General features: G+C 41.3%; 1 long non-coding RNA gene across 1 annotated transcript in view; it reads left to right on the plus strand.

The window, feature by feature from the left end:
* Positions 1-17832, plus strand: part of LOC116595874 — a 50404-nt gene extending 32572 nt beyond the window's left edge. Inside the window, exons 3-4 of the long non-coding RNA XR_004287895.1 lie at positions 17134-17206; positions 17743-17832. This is a non-coding gene — a long non-coding RNA (uncharacterized LOC116595874). The remainder of the gene's footprint in view (positions 1-17133; positions 17207-17742) is intronic.
* The last annotated feature ends 376 nt before the right edge of the window (positions 17833-18208 follow it).

The following is an 18208-nucleotide window of genomic DNA, read 5'->3' on the forward strand; positions in this document are numbered from 1 at the left end:
GTAAGCAAAATTGAGGGGTTTTTTTGCCAATAGATTTATCTTGCAAGAAATGTTAAAAGACATTCTTTAGAGAAAAGAAAAATAATATAAGTCAGGAACTTGGATCTTTAGAATTTCAGTATTATATACAAAAAGAATATTGAAAAAGGAATAAGTGAAAGTAAAATCACTTTTTATTCTTAATTGATCCAACACATAACTGTTCAAAATAGTAATAGCAACCATTCATTTGATTATGTGTGTATATATATGAAATGAATGACAGCAATGATACAAGGGATGGGAAGGAAGAATTAGTATTATTTTATTACTATAACGTACTTATATTGTGTGTGAAGTATAGTGTTATTTGAAAGTGGGCTTGGATTAGTTGTAAATGTATATTGCAACCTCCAGAGCAACCACTAAAAAAAATAAAATATAACATATTTTAAGAAAGAAGAAAAAATGGAATCATACAAAATGTGTAATTAAAACCACAAAAGGGGGCACCTGGGTGGCTCAGTGGGTTAGGACCTCTGCGTTTGGCTCAGGTCACAGTCCCCAAGTCTTGGGATTGAGCCCCGCATCTGGCTCTCTGCTCAGCAGGGAGCCTGCCTCCTCCTCCCTCTCTCTGCCTGCTTCTCTGCCTACTTGTGATCTCTGTCTGTCAAATAAATAAATAAAATCTTTAAAGAAAAATGAAACCACAAAAGGAAGGAAAAAAGTGGAAGACAAAAGTAGGAACAAAGAACAAGGGCAACAAAGAGAAATCAGTAGCAAATATGGTAAATATTGATCTGGCTATGATAATAATCACTTTGGGTGTCAGTGGTCCCAATGCAATAATTAAAAGTCAGAGAACATCAGAGTATATATATTTTTAAAAGACCCAACAAATGTATCTACAAGAAACACACTTTACTATAAAGACACATAAATTACAAGTGAATGGATAAAGAAAAATATACAGTGCTATCACTAACCAAAAGCAAGCAGGAGTAGCTACATTAATTTCACTGTGCATTTCAGAGCAAGGAGAGTTATCAGAGATATACATGGACATTACATACTGACAAAGTAGTCAAGTCCGCAAGAAGACATAACAATCCTTAATGGTCATACACCTAACAACAGAGTGTCAAAATATGTGAGGCAATGAGTGATAGAACTACAAGGAGAGCTAGATGAATCCACTGTCATAGTTGGAGACTTCAACACCCATCTATCAGAAATGGACCAGTGGGCAAAAAATCAATGAGGACATAGTTGAATTCAGTGATACCACCAATCAACTGGTTATAAATTGACATCTATAGACTACTTCATCCAATTCATGTTCTTTTAAAGTTTATATGGAACATTCACTAAGAGAGACCACATTCTGGGCCATAAAACACAACTTAAGAAATTTAAAAGAATAGGAGCACCTGGGTGGCTCAGTCAGTAAGTATCTGCCTTTGGCTCAAGTCATGATCCTGAGGTCCTAGAATCAAGCCCCACACTGGGCTCCTTGGTCAGTGGGGAGTCTGCTTCTCCCTCTGCCTCTGCTTGTTCCCCCAGCTCATGCTCTCTCGCACTCGCTTGCTCATTCTCTCTCTCAAATAAACAAACAAGAAATTTAAAAGAATAGAAATTATATAAAGTCTGCTTTCAGACCATAATAGAATTAAACTAGAAATCAATAAGAGAAAGACAACTGGATAATCCCTCAAGGACATAGAGACTAAACAACACACTTCTAAATAATACATGGGTCAAAAAAGAAATTGCAAGAGAAATGTAAAATTATTTTGAACTAAATGAAAATGAAAACACAATTTATCAAAATTTGTGGGATGCAGCAAAAGCTGAGGGAAATTTATAGCACTGAATGCATACATTAGAAAAGAAAAAAGATCTAAAATCAATGACCTAAGCTTCCACCTTAGGAAACTAGAAAAAAAAAGAGAAAATTACATCCAAATAAGCAGAAGAAAAGAGAGAAAAATCAATAAAATTGAAAACAAGAGGTCAATAGAGAAGATCAATGAAACCAAAAGCTGGATGTTTGAAAAGATCAATAAAATTGATAAACCTTTAACAAGGCTAACAAAGGATAAAAAGAGAGAAGATGCAAGTTACTAACATTAGAAATGAAAAAGGTGACATCACTACAGATCCTTCAGACATTAAAAGGATAATAAAGGAATACTGTGAATAACTTAATGACTATAAACTTGGTAACCTAGATAAAATGTCTTTCCTTGAAAGACACAATCTGTAAACACCCACACAGGTGTTGTACAGTAATGTGTTATAAAAAGAGACAATCTGAATAGGCTTATAACCAGTAAATAAGGTAAATCAATAATAGAATGATTAACAGAAAGTACTAGGCCCAGGTGAGTTCACTAGTGAATTCTCCTGGACATTTAAGGAAGAAATATGAATTCTATACAATCTCTTTTAGATTATAGAAGCAGAGGCAATACTTCCTTAACTTATTCTATGAGGCCAGCATCACCCCAATACCAAAGCCAGACAAAGACATTATAGGAAAAGAAGGCCACAGACCAATATCTCTCAAACACAGATATAAAAATCCTCAACAAAATATTAGCAAATTGAACTCAACAATGTAGACAAAGAATTATATAAGAACCAAGTGGGATTTATCTCAGGTATGAAAGGCTGGTTCAAAATTTGAGAGTCAGTTAATGGAATCCATCACATCAACAAGCTAAAGAAGAAAAATTATTTGACAATAGCAATAGATGTAGAAAAAGCATTTGACAAAATCCAGCATTCTCTCATGATAAAACGTCTCAGTAAACTAGGAATACAGACAAACATCCACAACTTGATTTAAAAAAAAAAAAAAAAGACTCCAAGGAACCTCTAGTACTTAATGGTAAGAAACTAGAAGGTTTCCCACTAGAGTCAGGAACAAGGAAGTATGTCCCCTTTCACTACTCTTTTTCAGCATTGTATTGGAAATCCTAATTGTACAATAAGACAAGAAAAGGAAATAAAGGATATACTGGTTGAGAAGGAAGAACTAAAACTGTCTTTGTTCACAGATAACATGATTGTCTATGCAGAAAATCTGAAAGAATAAAATTTAGCTGCGAAATTAAAACTGCTCTCAAGAAACTATTGTATTGAGGGGCACCTGGGTGGCTCAGTCATCGTCTGCCTTCAGCTCAGGTCATGATCCCAGGGTCCTGGGATCGAGCCCTACGTTGGGCTCCCTGGTCAGCGGGAAGCCTGCTTCTCCCTTCCCCACTACTTCTGCTTGTGTTCCCTCTCTTGCTGTTTCTCTCTCTGTCAAATAAATAAATAAAATCTAAAAAAAAAAAAAAAGAAACTGTTGTTTTGAACAAATAGAGAGCAAGAATTAGAATGACAGGGAGAAATTGACTTATCCACCATCATAATAGGAAGATTTTAAGGCATCTTTCTGTAATTTACAGATGGAGTAGACAAAAAATAAAAATAAAAATCAGTGAGACCACTGATGACTTGATCACCACAAATAATGCCTCACTTACACAGAATTCTACACTAATCAATTTAGGAAAAGATTCTTTTCAAGAATCTGTGATATGTTTTACACAAATCAATCACATCCTAGTATGAAATGCAAGTCTAAACAAAATTCAAGGAATTGGATATACAGTTCACATACAGATTCATAGAGATCACATTCCCAAACAATGAAGTAATTGGGAACAACAAAAAATAGATATATTTGGAAATTAAAACATATAATCTAAACAACTCATGCTCAATCAAAGGAAAACTAATGGTCTGAGGCTCCAAACTTTCACAGAGATGAGAAATCTCTGATGGTAGAATGACTGAAGAACCTTTAAGAAAAGAGGGTCCAGGGGTGCCTGGGTGGCTCAGTGGCTTGGACCTCTGCCTTCAGCTCAGGTCATGATCTCAGGGTCCTGGGATCGAGCCCCGCATCAGGCTCTCTGCTCAAATGGGGAGCCTGCTTCCCCCCGCCCCACTTCTCTCTGCCTGCCTTTCTGCCTACTTGTGATCTCTCTCTGTCAAATAAATAAATAAAATCTTAAAAAAAAAAAAAGAGGGTCCAATGTTGAATTTGAAACTGCTTTTACTTCTTCAACATTGCTGGGTAAAAAGGATCTCTCTTAGCTAATGCTCAAATGTCAATCGTGATTGGCCTTGCTTGTCACAGTCCATAACTGAACCAGTCACTATGGATGATAGAAAGATGGAATCTTCTGATTGGCCATCCTGGGCTAGGTTCCACCTCTGTGAAGATGGAAATAGCAGTGGGAGTGTTTTGACCCCTAGACCTTCTGAGACCACATGGATCCAGAAAAGAGGATCCACCTGGGAAGGACCTCTGGGAAGGACAAACAAAATCACCCTTCTTCCCATAAATACAATTTTGTGAAGACTTTTGAGTAGCATAATACAATGATTCTATAAATGAAAACTAGAAACAAGAATCTTGTATAGTTGCTGAACACTCAGTTCAAGGTTCAGGATTATTGATGATGCGTTTTCCCCTTTCATGAGGTTCCAAAGCAGCCTTTCATGGATTTGGCACCCTAGTGTCAAAAGATCATCACCCATCACCACCGGCATACCCAAGACCCAATGACAAAGGGACAGCAGAAATACTGCCATAAGTCTCCTATTCAACAATGACAAGAAGGAAGAATTGTGCAAAGTGGCTCTAGTACATTCCATGTTCTTCAGGGTAAGAACCAGGATAGCCCCAGGCAGTTCTCTGGGTCAGACAAGACAATTGCCCCCATCCTACTAAATGCAAAGATACCCCTTGTTTTGGGATTTCAATGGCCACTTCTGAGTAAGTGTAGGGAAGACTCCCCATTAAGGGACGACTTTAATGGCCACTTCCTTTCAGAATAGTTGCTGGGCCTCTGGCTGCCCTGGGATTTGAGCAGTCACATACCACTGTTCACCAAGCTTGAGATTTTCTGGATATATAATATCCCCACAACCCTAGTGAGAAGCTGTTCTATTTGAGTTACAAACTCTGTTAACTAGTAAATAACTCCAGAAGTCTATTCCTGGTCATAATCCTTGAAATGGACTTGCCCGTTAGGTTTCTGACTCCAAGGTACTCATGCCATGGGTCAAAGGCCATGACCATAACCAGGGGAGGTCCCATGCATGACCCCAAGTTTCTTTTTGTTTCCCTGACCTTTGGCCTTGTGTTCAAATTGAGGGCTCCCTTCTAGACTTGAAGTGAGGAACAGAGCTAATCTGATACCTCCCTCCAGTCTGCATCCCAGTGCCTGGTGGGAAAAGGGAATTTAACTCCCAATTTTAGGTAGATCTAGGAGTGAATCCAGCTATAGGTATAGCTAGATCTTGAGGCTCAAATATACTCTAAAGGCTCTGTCTCTTCTCCCTTTTCAGCTCCACTTGCTTCTGCGTGACCTTATGCTAAATGAGGTTGTGTCCATATAATGGGAAAGAGGAACTCTGAAAGCCTCAGATTTCACACCTTTTCAACTTGGTAGTTAACTAAGAGGACCTCTCCCCACCATGTCAGTCTGAGGCAATTCTCTGGCCCATCTTGAGTCACATAGCCAGGACTGTAGTCATGCGGATGGGGCATATCAGCCAGCTTGAGCCAGCTGCCCTCATCACTGTAATGGGGGTAAAAGATGGGTCTGGGCGCTATGATTGGCAGGTCTGTAGAGACTCCATGGAGTAGGGTGAAATGCTTCAAAAGAACAGATGCCAAAGACAAGAAGGGTCCACAATCAAGGGGCAAGAGAAAATGAGGGCCAAGTAGTGGGACAGAGCATGGGAAAGTAACTCTGCATGAGTGTTATAAGGGACCTCCAATCTGCTTCTGAGTTTGTCAACGATCAAAGCCAAGAGGGAAACATGATCAGTGATGCAAACCAGATGCCAGCTGAGATCTCCAGACCCAGGGGATGTCCCAGGCATGACCCAAGTTTCTTTCCGTTTCCCTGGAAGCTCACTTTCTCAGGGTTCTTGATCCCACAAGGGGAATGTGTTCCACACCATCTGGCTTCCAGATGTGAGGCTTACCTTTCCTTTGACATCTAAAAAAGATTCTGCTCACGCAAAGTAGTTAGTGAAAATTTTTACAAGAAAACAGGGTTGGATGGAGAGCAGTCTTCAAATGTCATTTGGCTCCTCTGATGGGCTGAATTGTGCTCCCCACAAAAGTTATGTGTTGAATGGGACTGTATTTGGAAATAAGGTCTTTAAAGGTGAAGTTCAAGTAAGGTAATTAGGGTGGCCCTAATCCAATACAACTGTTGTCTTTATGAGAAGAGGGGATTAGGTCATAGACACACACAGAAAGGAGACTGTGGGGAGACATAGGGAGAAGGTGACCACCTGCAAGCCAACCAGAGAGCCTATAGAAGAAACCAACCCAGCCCGCACCTTGACTTTGGATTTCTAGCCACCAGAACTGAAGGAACGTACATTTATGTTGTGTAAGTCCCTGGTCTACAGTGTTCTGTTATGGCTGCCCCAGCAAGCAGCAAACCCCTCTGCCCTTGGCCTTCACCTCACTCACCACCTCACAGACCCCTCTTCTTACTCCTCCTGCTCAGAGGTCAAATTCCTGTCTTTATCTCAATCTGTGCCTTGCCCTGAGTTGCTTGGCCTATAAAAGCACCCAGTTCTTGGGCTTCTACCCCCATGCCTCCAGCTATGGCAGTATTTTCCCAAACAAGGACTATTGCCTACTTAAGAAGAATTCTACTACCAGCAGTTAAGATCAAAATATGTCCCCTTGTTTTAGCACAGCGCTTATGATGAAGACAATTTCTGTGTTAGACTAGGGTCCCTACGATCCTCACATAAGGGAAGCTGAGTCAGGTTGAAGGCATCCACTGACACATGGTCACAGTAAACCCAAGCATCTCAAATACATGGCCGAGGGCCTAGCATCCAAGGGCAGTGACCCCAAAGGCAAGTGGGATACTTGGAGGAAAAGTCAGTATTCAGAAAAAGGAGTCCAGGAGCATAGCCTTTGTTAGTCTGGCTCAGTCAAATCTAAGAGAGGAGATACCCTGCATAATCTCCAGGTAATCCTCTGTGAATGTTATTTCTCCAGGGTTAAGATTAGGGTTGGTGGCAGCAGTTCTAAAAATCTCACGAGGCCACAGCACGTCAGTATTCCTGCTGTACGTTATAGCACATTATATACGTTATAGTATGTATATAACTGGGACTGGGGGTGGGTGGTAGTACATTATATAATTTTAATATAATTTTAAAATCAACCAAACTACTGATAATAAGGCAACATACCATTCTTACGCCCATTTTACATTTGGGGAAATTGATAATCAGCTTGGTTCAGTAAGGTCAAGGTCAGAGCCAAAGTTCATGCCCTGGATTATTTGATGCTGAAGCCTCAAAGCTTCCAAAATGTAGTTCTTGTTCTCATTCCTACTTAGTGTGAAAAGCATATATATTGTGGCTAAGAGCAGAGATTGACTTTTTTTTTTTTTTTGTAAACAGTTCGGAAATAATTTTTTTAAGGATTTTATTTATTTGACACAGAGAGAGATCACAGGTAGGCAGAGACACAAGCAGAGGGAGAGGGGGAAGCAGGCTCCCTGACTTGATCCCAGGACCCTGAGACCATGACCTGAACCGAAGGCAGAGACCTGAGCCAAAAGCAGAGGCTTAACCCCCTGAGCCACCCAGGCGCCCCCAGAGATTGTCTTAAAATCCTGGCTTTCTTATTTAGTAGATTTTGTGTTAGTTACGTAAATATTCTGTGCTTTCACTTCCTTAACTGTAAAGTGAAGGTTGTAATAATATTTGTCTCAGGGGTTGCTGTGATATTAACAGAGCATTGAACACTGTCCTGTAGTAGGTAATCAATGCACTATTATCATTCATCTCCAGTTAGAGCTTCTCACCTCTGTCTTACCTTCAACAGCACCTACTTTGGTGCTAAACTTGGCCCCTAGGGCCTTTGGGCTGCCTTAGTGGGTGGCAGGGATGGTTGAGTCCACAGCTGGGGGGCTGTAGCCCCGTGTGGGGGTGAGGACTATTACCGAGCTGGGGCAGCGGGCTTCGGAGAACAGAACAGCCGACTGCCTGGGGAGGCAAAGGTGCACGGAGTAACTATGTTTGGTCCAGATCTAGGAGAATGGTAACGATTCCCAGGAGAGGCGTCATCATCAGGAACTGGGGCTGGACGGGCCAGGCTGCACGGAGGAGCAGGAAGGGTCCATCCTGAGTGGCTAGGCACAAGCTCCCATCTTGTTCCCTCTGCCTCCTTTTACCCCTTGTGGGATGTAATGCTCAGGAAAAGACTTGAGGCTTTGTGAGGCCTGAGTAAGGGCATGAGAGAAGCATCAGATCATCTGGCCCTGAGGTTTGGGGCCCAGATCAAGAGAGCTGAATAAAATATGCAACTCTTCAGTCCGCCAGAGAGGTGTCCGCTGTGCTGCTGATAGAAGGGAGCTTCCTCCATTGCAGCCGGCACGCGTCCTCCTGAAGTTTCACTGGCCCCTCCGGTAGAATTAACCGCACGAGACCAGTGAGAGTCTGGGCGTGCACCTTCTCCATCTTCTCAGCAGAAATGCTTTGTGACACCCGAGCCATACTGAGGAGTGAGAATGGTCAGGGTAGTTTTCAGACTCACTGTCCATGTTCAAGTAGTGAAGTTTCCAAGAAATCCTACTGTTTGGGAAATAATCTAGTAAAAAGCTGCCAGATCAAAGAAAGGAATGGAAAGAATGGGGGAAAGAAGGAGGCTTCATCCTCGGGGGGTGGGGCAGAAGTGAGCCGCCGGCACCCGCCCCCCATCCTAAGCACACCTCAAACCTGGCCGCTGGCCTTGGAGCCTCCCTGTCCACTGGACCTGACCCCTCATGTCCCTGAAGGAGTCTTTGCCACCCTTTGCTGGCTAGCCTGTGCTCCTGACACAGCCTTCCTGCCGCTGGTTCTGCCCTGCCCTGATCTGGTGTCATCTCTCCGGCCCGGTAACCTGAGCTGACGACCTCTGCTTTGGCCAGCATCTGTGCACACTCCAATGAACCCCACCTCCTTGTCATCAGGTCGTCCCTCTGGCCACAGGGCATCAGTGAAGGCAATCCCAGTGGCACCTGTGTTACTTGGTGGCTTAGACCTGGGGAAGTCCCTCTCCAGGGCTGGCAGTGCAAAATACAGCTGTTTATCATGAGCAGCTGGGGGCGGTGGGTCCTTCCTCTCACGTCCTTTTGGTTCTTTGTTTCTTTGTTCAACTCCCTTCTACTCTCCCATGGGCACCTGCTTCTGAGGGGCTTCCCTCCTCTTCCACGGACACCTCTGAGGTTTCCTGGCCGACGTGCAGTTCTTCATCTGGGCAGAGGCAGGGAAGCCCTGGTGTCTGTGGCCAGAGCCTCACTTCGGCGCCCAGCCAGAAAATGCCAAGAAGAGCTCTAAGAAATGATGGCTGCTTCTTGGCTTTGCTTTTGTGCCTGGTGTCCTGAGCCAGGTGGACCATCCTCTCCCTACCCCAGGTCACAGAGCATTTGCTCTCACCCTCTGCAAAGCCCCGTGGGATGCAGAAGGGTAATAGCAATACGCACCTACACAGGGCCTGGCTCCTTGGGAGGCCGGTCATTGCAAGGTTTCTCTCACTGCCCACGGCCATCCAAGGCATTCTGACCTCCCTTTTAAGAGCAAGGAAAGGGGCCTGGAGAGACCAGGAGCTTGCCCAATACCAACCAACAGAACAGCCTTTGTTCTGGTTCAATGCTCTTGCTACACAGACTGTACCACGTGAGGGTCAGGAGGGCTGGGGCTGTCTCGTGCTCTCTGAACACACGCACCTTCCCAGTGGTGTCCCTCTGTCCTTCCTTCCCAGATGGACCAACACAGGCTTGCTGCCCTGTTGGCATAAGGCTCCCTGGGCTTGAGTTAGAGGCAAGGAGACTCAAGACAGCCATTATAAGCGTTGTCCATCCTTGGTCTTGAGGAAGGGTGCACAAAGCCTGTGGTGCTCTTGGCACAAGGCAAAGTGGAGTACAGGACGGAGGGGGGAGGCAGCGGTAGGAGGGGGGACCCTATCCTTGCCTTGGGGTGTTTAATTAGCTCCTGTTCTGAAGGGTGCCAGTGAAAGTGTGCTTGATGCCTAAAAACCTGAAAGTAAACAGCAGTTGCCTTTGTATAGTTAAGAACTTGCAGAGGGGCAAGTTCTGGTTTTGCAACATAGTTTCAGGTCAAGTACAATTACAACTGTCCTTACGGCCCCTGGGTTAAATTCCACGGCTCCTTTTGCACTAGAACAAAGCTCTGGCTTTCAGACTTTCTGAGGCCACCATAATGAAGACTTCCATTTGCATCTTTTCCCCTTCTGTCTAAATTTGGGGGGTACTTCCGCCATGCCCCTCGCCTTGCTAGATTCAACTCCTACTCCCTGACACGGTTTGGAAATATATTACAAATATGATCTTGTGTCATTCTCCCAGCCCGCCTGCAAGACTGGCTTCCTCTCTCAATTTCAGAGATGAGGAAACTGAGTTTTTGAGTGGTGAAATAATGTTTGTCCCATGTCCCTAGGCAGCAGGTGGAGCCCGCAATTCTAGCCCCATGCTGATGTGTGTCGATGTGGTGTAACCCATTCAGGGCCAGAAACTCTCCTAACCCCCTCAAAGCATTCTCGATTGTTGTGTTGATGTTTCTCTCACAGCCACCCCACAGCTTCAGCCATATCTTTCAAGTTATTCCATTATTCATATGGCTGGATTCACCATTCTGGATGTCCTTTTTAAGGGCTGACCTTCCCAGTGCGCCTCCTCATCCTCTTAGGTCAAGGAGTTTCATCACAGACTATAAGGGCTCTTTGAGACTCTGAAGAAGGGTCTATTCCCTCTGCCTGAAACATGCCTCCCTCTGTACCAGCCGTTCTTTCTCTAGTGGATGGAAGTAGCTATAGATTTTGCTTTTTCAGCAGGTTTTCTTATCCCTAGTTTCCTGGTAACAGGTGTTCTTCTTCCCCCGCCCCCTTCAGGGAACTTCCTCCCTTAGTCTAATCCTCAACTGTCCAGCCGGGTTCTCCTCCAACCCCTGGCCACAGAGGAGAGATGCGGGACTGAGATTTGGCTGATGAAGGGACTCGATCCCTGTGACCATCATGACTTGTTCAAGGATGAGCTTGTGACTGATCCAAGGATTACAATTTTTTTCCTCTTCAAGCAATGGTGCAATAAATATTCTGTACAGATACGTCTGCTTGCTTTCTTTCTTTCTTTCTTTCTTTCTTTCTTTCTTTCTTTCTTTCTTTCTTTCTTTTTTTAAGATTTTATTTATTTATTTGACAGGAAGAGAGAGATCACAAGTAGGCAGAGAGGCAGGCATAGAGAGAGAGAGGAGGAAGCAAGCTCCCCGCTGAGCAGAGAGCCCGATGCGGGACTCGATCCCAGGATCCTGAGATCATGACCAGAGCCGGAGGCAGAGGCTTAACCCACTGAGCCACCCAGGCGCCCTATGACATCTGCTTTCATTTGTCCAATTATTCCCATGGGATAAATGCCTGGTTTGAAATTGCTGAGTACATATGTACATATGTTTTAAATGTTGGTGTGTTTTGTGAGGTTGCCCTCCTGAAAAGCTGGCCCAAATTTACACCATCCCAGGGAGGGTTGGTTCTGCACACCCCAGCAACAGCTGGTGTTGTCAGTCTTTAAATGTTTGCCTGTCTGAGAAGTGAGGACAGCTGTTGAAATCTGTCCCTAGTCTTGGGCCTCTTTCTGGGTCATGTTCCCACATGCTTGTCCCTCTAGTTACCTACTCCTGGCCTTGCTTTTAAATCTCTTGCCTGGCCCTTCATTCAGCTTTATGGGTCTCCTTGTATCCTGTTCTCACTCTACGAGACTGGAAAAAGAGTCTTTACTATATACAGTTTCCTTTTCCTTCTAGCTCCTTGTAGGTACAAAGAAGAGTTTGGAACCCAATGATTATTTTTTGAATGAATGAATAAAAGATGAATGAATGAAAACCCTTCATGACCCACCTGTTTCCTGTACAGTTCTGAGTGGGGCTGTACAGCTGGGTCAGTGTTACTCTGAATAGACAAATAAATGCCCAGGGACCTCTGGTTTTAGGAATCCACCCTCAAACACATGCACTGATTCTATCTCTGAACTCTGATGACTTGTTTCTCCATGAGCTCATATGTCTAGTTGGATGCCTTCATCTCTAAGTGGCACAGTTTAGTTCAATGAAGGGTCCTACTCCTTTCAGAGCTTTTCTACCATCCCAATTAACCCACCAACACTGCAGGATCAAGTTCAGTTTTCCATTGCTGTGCCCCTGAGTTCTGACTGTACATGGAATCTGGAAAAATAATTAACATTTGTTGAGGTCTCACCATTTGCCAGACTTGGTGCTCGGAATTTTACATACTTCATTAGGCACATTCTTCATGGTCCCTGCGACGTCCACAGGCTCTTTTAAAGGGAATTTCCACTCCAGCCATTCCCAGAGGGAAGTTGGGGTACACAAACAGTTTGGCTGCCGTGCTTTATACCTCAACTTTTGTTCATCAGTCAAGTCCTGTCTTTAAAATTTAAGTCTTCAAAATTTAAGTTTCTCATTAGGTCTAGCCTTGGCTGTTTAGTCTTTCTGCATGGAGTAAATAGGATTCTACCCTACCCCCCTTTTCTTAGTGTTGTGAAATTGACTATTGTTTGTTTATTAGAACATGATTTTTGTAGGTTGTTTTTGTATTCGGCTACTTTTCTAAATCTTCTCATTTTGATGATTTTTTTAAGCGTATTCTCTTTGATTTTCTAAGTAGACAGTATCTTTTAAGTAGTAAGTCTTGTAATGGACAAGGTAATGATGATGCTTTAATAGCATTTAGAGATATAATTCACATATTATACAACTTACCCATTTAAAGGGTAAAATTTGATATTTTTTAGCATATTCATTGTTGTTCATCATCATAATTAATTTTAAAACAGTAAATGGTAATTTTTTAATTCCTTTCTTTTTTCCTTCCTAATTGACTTGGATCACCAGTAGACTGGTTAGTAATAATCGTGATGGTGGACAAATTTGTCTTATTGCTGATGTTTCTAGAATGTCTGATTTTTCCCCATTGAATAAGATATTTCCTAATGGGTTTTGGTAGCTAGGCTTTATCAAGGCAAGAAAGTTTCCTTTTACCCCTAGTTTGCCAAGAATGTTATGTTCTTATTTAGAAATAAGCACACATTTTATCAAATCCATTTATCAAGGCATTTATTGTGATGGAAATAATCTTTTCTGCCTTTCAATCTATTAATGTAGCAAGTTAATAGATTCTCTGCTTAAAACTTAAAAATCTTTACAGTCTTTGTGTATAATCCTTGGAAAACAACACTGGATTCAATTTGCTGGTAGTTTATTTGGAATGTTGGGCCTTTAAGTTTTTAATGCAATTAATCCATAGTTTTCTTCCTTTCTTTGTTGGTTTCTTTCTTTTTTTTTTTTATGTGCTGTGGTGAGCCAAGGTCACACTTTTTTCGGGTATTTCCAAGTACTGAGTAAGCAAGACTGAGGAAGGTGCATGCCTATAGCTACTTCTGATCAATGTGGGACTCCTCTAATGGGAAATCTCTGCTCTGGGGCTTCTCATTTGGGTGGGCAAAGACTTGGTCAGATCTGCATCCTGGTCTGACAGCTTCCCCTGCCTAACCCAGATGCCCCCCTTTCTCTGGCACAAGTGTTTTTGCCCCTAAAACTGTGCTCCTAACTTGAGTAGACCTCCCAGAGCCCCCATTAGACCAATATGCCATCTTTCCAACTTGGCATCTAGACTTGCAGACTTATGTTTCGTACATTCTGAGGATTTATGTACCATAGAGATAGTCAGGTCCTTGAAAATCAGATGTAATTCACCAATGAAACCATCTGAGCCTGGTTTTGGCTTTTTGTTAAAGGGAAAGAACTCTCACAACAGTTCTAATTTCTTCTGTGTTTTTTGGCTTGTTCAAGTTTTCTGTCTCCTCTTAGACCAGTTTTGGTAATTTGTTTCTTCCTAGAAAACTCAGCATTTCTACCTAGATTTTTAAAATTTTTATTAACATTCCTTTCTTTTTAGAAAATTTTAGAATACTTTAAAATCTCAATAGTTGTGTTTCCTTTTTTCATTTTAAATATTAATTATTCTTTAAATTTTTATTCATGGGGACGCCTGGGTGGCTCAGTTGGTTAAGCAGCTGCCTTCGGCTCAGGTCATGATCCCAGGGTCCTGGGATCGAGTCCCACATCGGGCTCCTTGCTCGGCAGGGAGCCTGCTTCTCCCTCTGCCTCTGCCTGCCTCTTTGTCTGCCTGTGCTCGCTCTCTCTCCCTCTGTCTCTGGCAAATAAATAAATAAAGTCTTTAGAAAAAAAAATTTTTATTCATGTATCTTATTTATGAGATCTAGTTAGATTTGTCTATAGCAATATGATCTTTTTGAAGATCAAGATTTTGTTTATTAATCAACTTTATTTTCAATGTGATTACTCCACCTCTTTAAATTCTAATTTTTATATTCCATGCATCTAATTTCTTCAGGTTTATTTTTGCTGATCTTTCATTCCAGCTTCTTGACTTTAATGCTTCCTTAATTTATTCTGAATTCTTCTTGTTTCTAATAAATTTCCCCTGAGTCCTCTTGGATCAGGTCCCATAGGTCCCTGAAAACACAGTCTCATTTTGGCTTATTTCTGGTTTATAATTTCCTTCTCATCCCAAGAGTTACTTTAAAAGAGACTTTAAAATTTCCAAAAAGATTTTAAATTTGGCTACTTCTTTGTTTTGTTTTGCAATTTCTAATTTTATTGCATAGTGACCAAATAATAAGATTTGTGTGCTTTCTGGAATTTGTTGGGGTTCTCTTTGTGGTTAAATATGTGGCCAGTTTGTAAAAGGGCCATAGTTGTCTGGAAAAAATGAGTACTCTCTTTTGGTACAATGTTTTATTTATGTACATTAGATACACTTCAGAACTCTAGGGTGATATACATTGAAGCATATGACCATCGTTTTAGCGGACTGTAGCTTTTATCAAGAGGAACTAATCTGTGTTTGCTGGGATGATTTTTATCTTATTTTTTTAAATTTTTATTTGTTTATTTGAGAGAGCGAGAGAGAGAGCACGAGCAGGGGGAAGGGCAAAGGGAGAGGGAGAACCAGACTCCTCACTGAGCAGGGAGCCTGGTGCGGGGCTTGATCGCAGGATCCCGGGATTATGACCTGAGCCTAAGGCAGATGTTTAACCAACTGAGCCACCCAGGTGTCTCTATTTTATTTTTTTTAATTGTAGCAAAAAAACACATAACATAAAATTTGCCACTTTCACTGCTTTTAAGTGCACAGGGCAGTGGGATTAAGTACATCACATCTGTTGTGCAACTGTTACCACCATCCACCCACAGAATTCTTTTCATCTTGCAGAACTGAAATTCTGTACCCATTAAGTAACAACTCCCCATTCTTCTCTCCTCCCAGTTCCAGGCAGCTGCCATTCTACTTTCTGTCTCCGTGAATCTGATTATTCTAGGATCCTCCTGTAAGTGGAATCATACAGTATTCAACCCTTTGTGGCTGGTTTATTTCGCTTACATAATGTCCTCAAGTTTCATCTATGATGTTGCACATGACAGAATTTCCTTCCCTTTCAAGACTGAGTCATATTCTGCTGTATGTACAAACTACTTTTTGTTGTTTATCTAACCGTCTGCTGAAGGACACATGAGGCTCTTTCCCATTAGCTACCATGAATACCACAGCTATGAACATGGGTGTGCAAACATCTCTTTGAGTCCCTGTTTTCAATTCTTTGGGTAATGTACTTAGAAGTGGAATTGCTAGATCATGTGGTAATCCTATTTTTAATTTTTTAGGAGACCATTCTGCACCATTTTACATCCCCATGAACAGGGCACAAGGGTTCCAATTTCTTCACTTGCTTTCCAACACTTCTTGTTTTCTATTTTTTGTGTTTTGTTTATAGTAACTATCTTAATGGGTGTGATGTTGTATTGTTTCTGGTTTTATAGTTACTGTGTAACCTATGATACCTATTTGGGTAGTATCTATTTCCTTCTGCCTTTATTTTTTTCTTCAAGTTTTTATTTAAATTTCAGTTAGTTAACCTACAGTATAATATTCATTTCAGGAGGGAATTGAGCAATTCATCGCTGACATGTAACACTCATCGCAAGTGTCCTCCTTAATCCCCATCACCCATTTAACCCATCCCCCCCTCGTCTCACTCTCTCAACCTTCAGTTTGTTCTCTAGAGTTAAGAGTCTGTTTTGTGGGGTGCCTGGGTGGCTCAGTGGGTTAAGCCGCTGCCTTCGGCTCAGGTCATGATCTCAGGGTCCTGGGATCGAGTCCCGCATCGGGCTCTCTGCTCGGCGGGGAGCCTGCTTCCTCCTCTCTCTCTGCCTGCCTCTCTGCCTGCGATCTCTCTCTGTCAAATAAATAAATAAATAATCTTTCAAAAAAAAAAAAAAAAAACAAGAGTCTGTTTTGTGGTTTACTTCTCTCTCTCTCTTTCCCCCATGTTCATCTGTTTTGTTTCTTTCTACTTTTATTTTCAAAGTTTCTGCATAATTTTCTTTCAGATATACCTTTTGGAAATAGGATATAACTTTATTTTTTTCTTTTTTTTTTTTTTAGCCTAAACTGAACATTTAGGTCTTGTAATTGGCTAATTTAGCCTATTCAGGGGCACTCTGATTACTTATACAACTAGAGTTTTCCTTGTCATGGTGTTTGTATGTTCTCTATCACCCTTTCTTCCTTTTTTTTTTTTCTATCTTTTCTTTAGCCGATCAGTTTTTCTTTCTTCCCTTGCTTCTCTTATTGTGGGTTGGAAATGATACACTCTATGCCTATTCTTTTGGTGGTTACCATAACATTTTTAAGACATAGTTAAACATAATTTTCTAAAGCATTTTGAATTCATCTAGATCAAAAGTTAGCAAACTATGGCCTGTGTGTCAAATCCAATGTACAGTCTGCCTTTGTATATCCTGCAGGTAAGAATAATTTTTATGCTTTTAAGTAGTTGAAAAAAATCAAAAGAAGAATAATATTTTGTGACACATGAAAATTCTATAATTCAAATTTCAGCATCCATAAGGCAAGTTTTATTGGAACATAGTCACTTTTTTTTTTTTTTTTTTTAGCCTATGTGTCATCTAGAGCTATGATGGCAAAGCCTAAAATATCTGCAATACTGAATACATTTACTGATTTCTGGTCTAGAAATATCCCCCCCAACAAGATAAGGACCAATACAGAGATAAATGTTTCCTTTGAATCTCCAAATCTTACTCCATGCCACACCTATGTTGCATCTGGGATTTTGGTTCTAGAAACCAGAAACAACCCAAATGTCCTTCAGTAGGTGAGCAGATAAGCAAATTGTGGCATATCAATACAATGGAATGTTATTCAGTAATAAGAAAAAGAATAAACTGTTGAAACACACACATCTGAAAGCATGATGCTAAGTGAAAGAAACTAAAATGCAAAAGCCTACATACCGTATGATAATATTTACATGACATTCTAGAGAAAAAAAACTATAGTGATATAAAGCAGATCTGGGCTTTCCAGGGGCCAAAGGTAGGGGAATGATGATTGGCTCTGAAGAAGCATGAAGGAAGTTTTGAGGTGATGAACGTATGTTATATCGCGATTGTGGTAGTGTTTACACAACTATATACATGCGTCAAATTCAACCAATTGGATACTTTAAATTGCAGTTGTATTGTATAGAAATTTTACCTCAGTGAAGCTAATTTAAAGGACTTTTCTGGGCAAAACTATCCTTTGATGGGGAAAAAATTCTATGATGAAAAGGAGCATAGAGAACTTTCTGAGTTGAGAGAAATATTCTATATCTTGATGGGGGGTTAATTACACAGTTTAATGTATTTGTCAAAAATCAGCTCTTGTATGCCCAATATTTGTGCCTTTTGTTGGATGTAAATTTTATATCAAAGAAAATGTATCAAATATTGAACTTCAGGTAATGGTAAGCATGCTTGAATATTAGGGGGAAGTATACAGGTGTCTGTAACCTACTTTGAAATATATAAAAAATAAGATGAATAAATGAATAATTCAGTGGACAGACACGTGATAAAGCAAGTGGAATAAAGTATTAATGGCAGAATCTAGGTGGTGACTGTTCTTGATGAAGTTTAAATACCTGTTCTGCCTTTAAGACATTTGTCTTGACACAAAGTAGTTATA

Source organism: Mustela erminea, chromosome 7 (assembly GCF_009829155.1).
Source record: "Mustela erminea isolate mMusErm1 chromosome 7, mMusErm1.Pri, whole genome shotgun sequence".
NCBI lineage: Eukaryota > Metazoa > Chordata > Mammalia > Carnivora > Mustelidae > Mustela > Mustela erminea.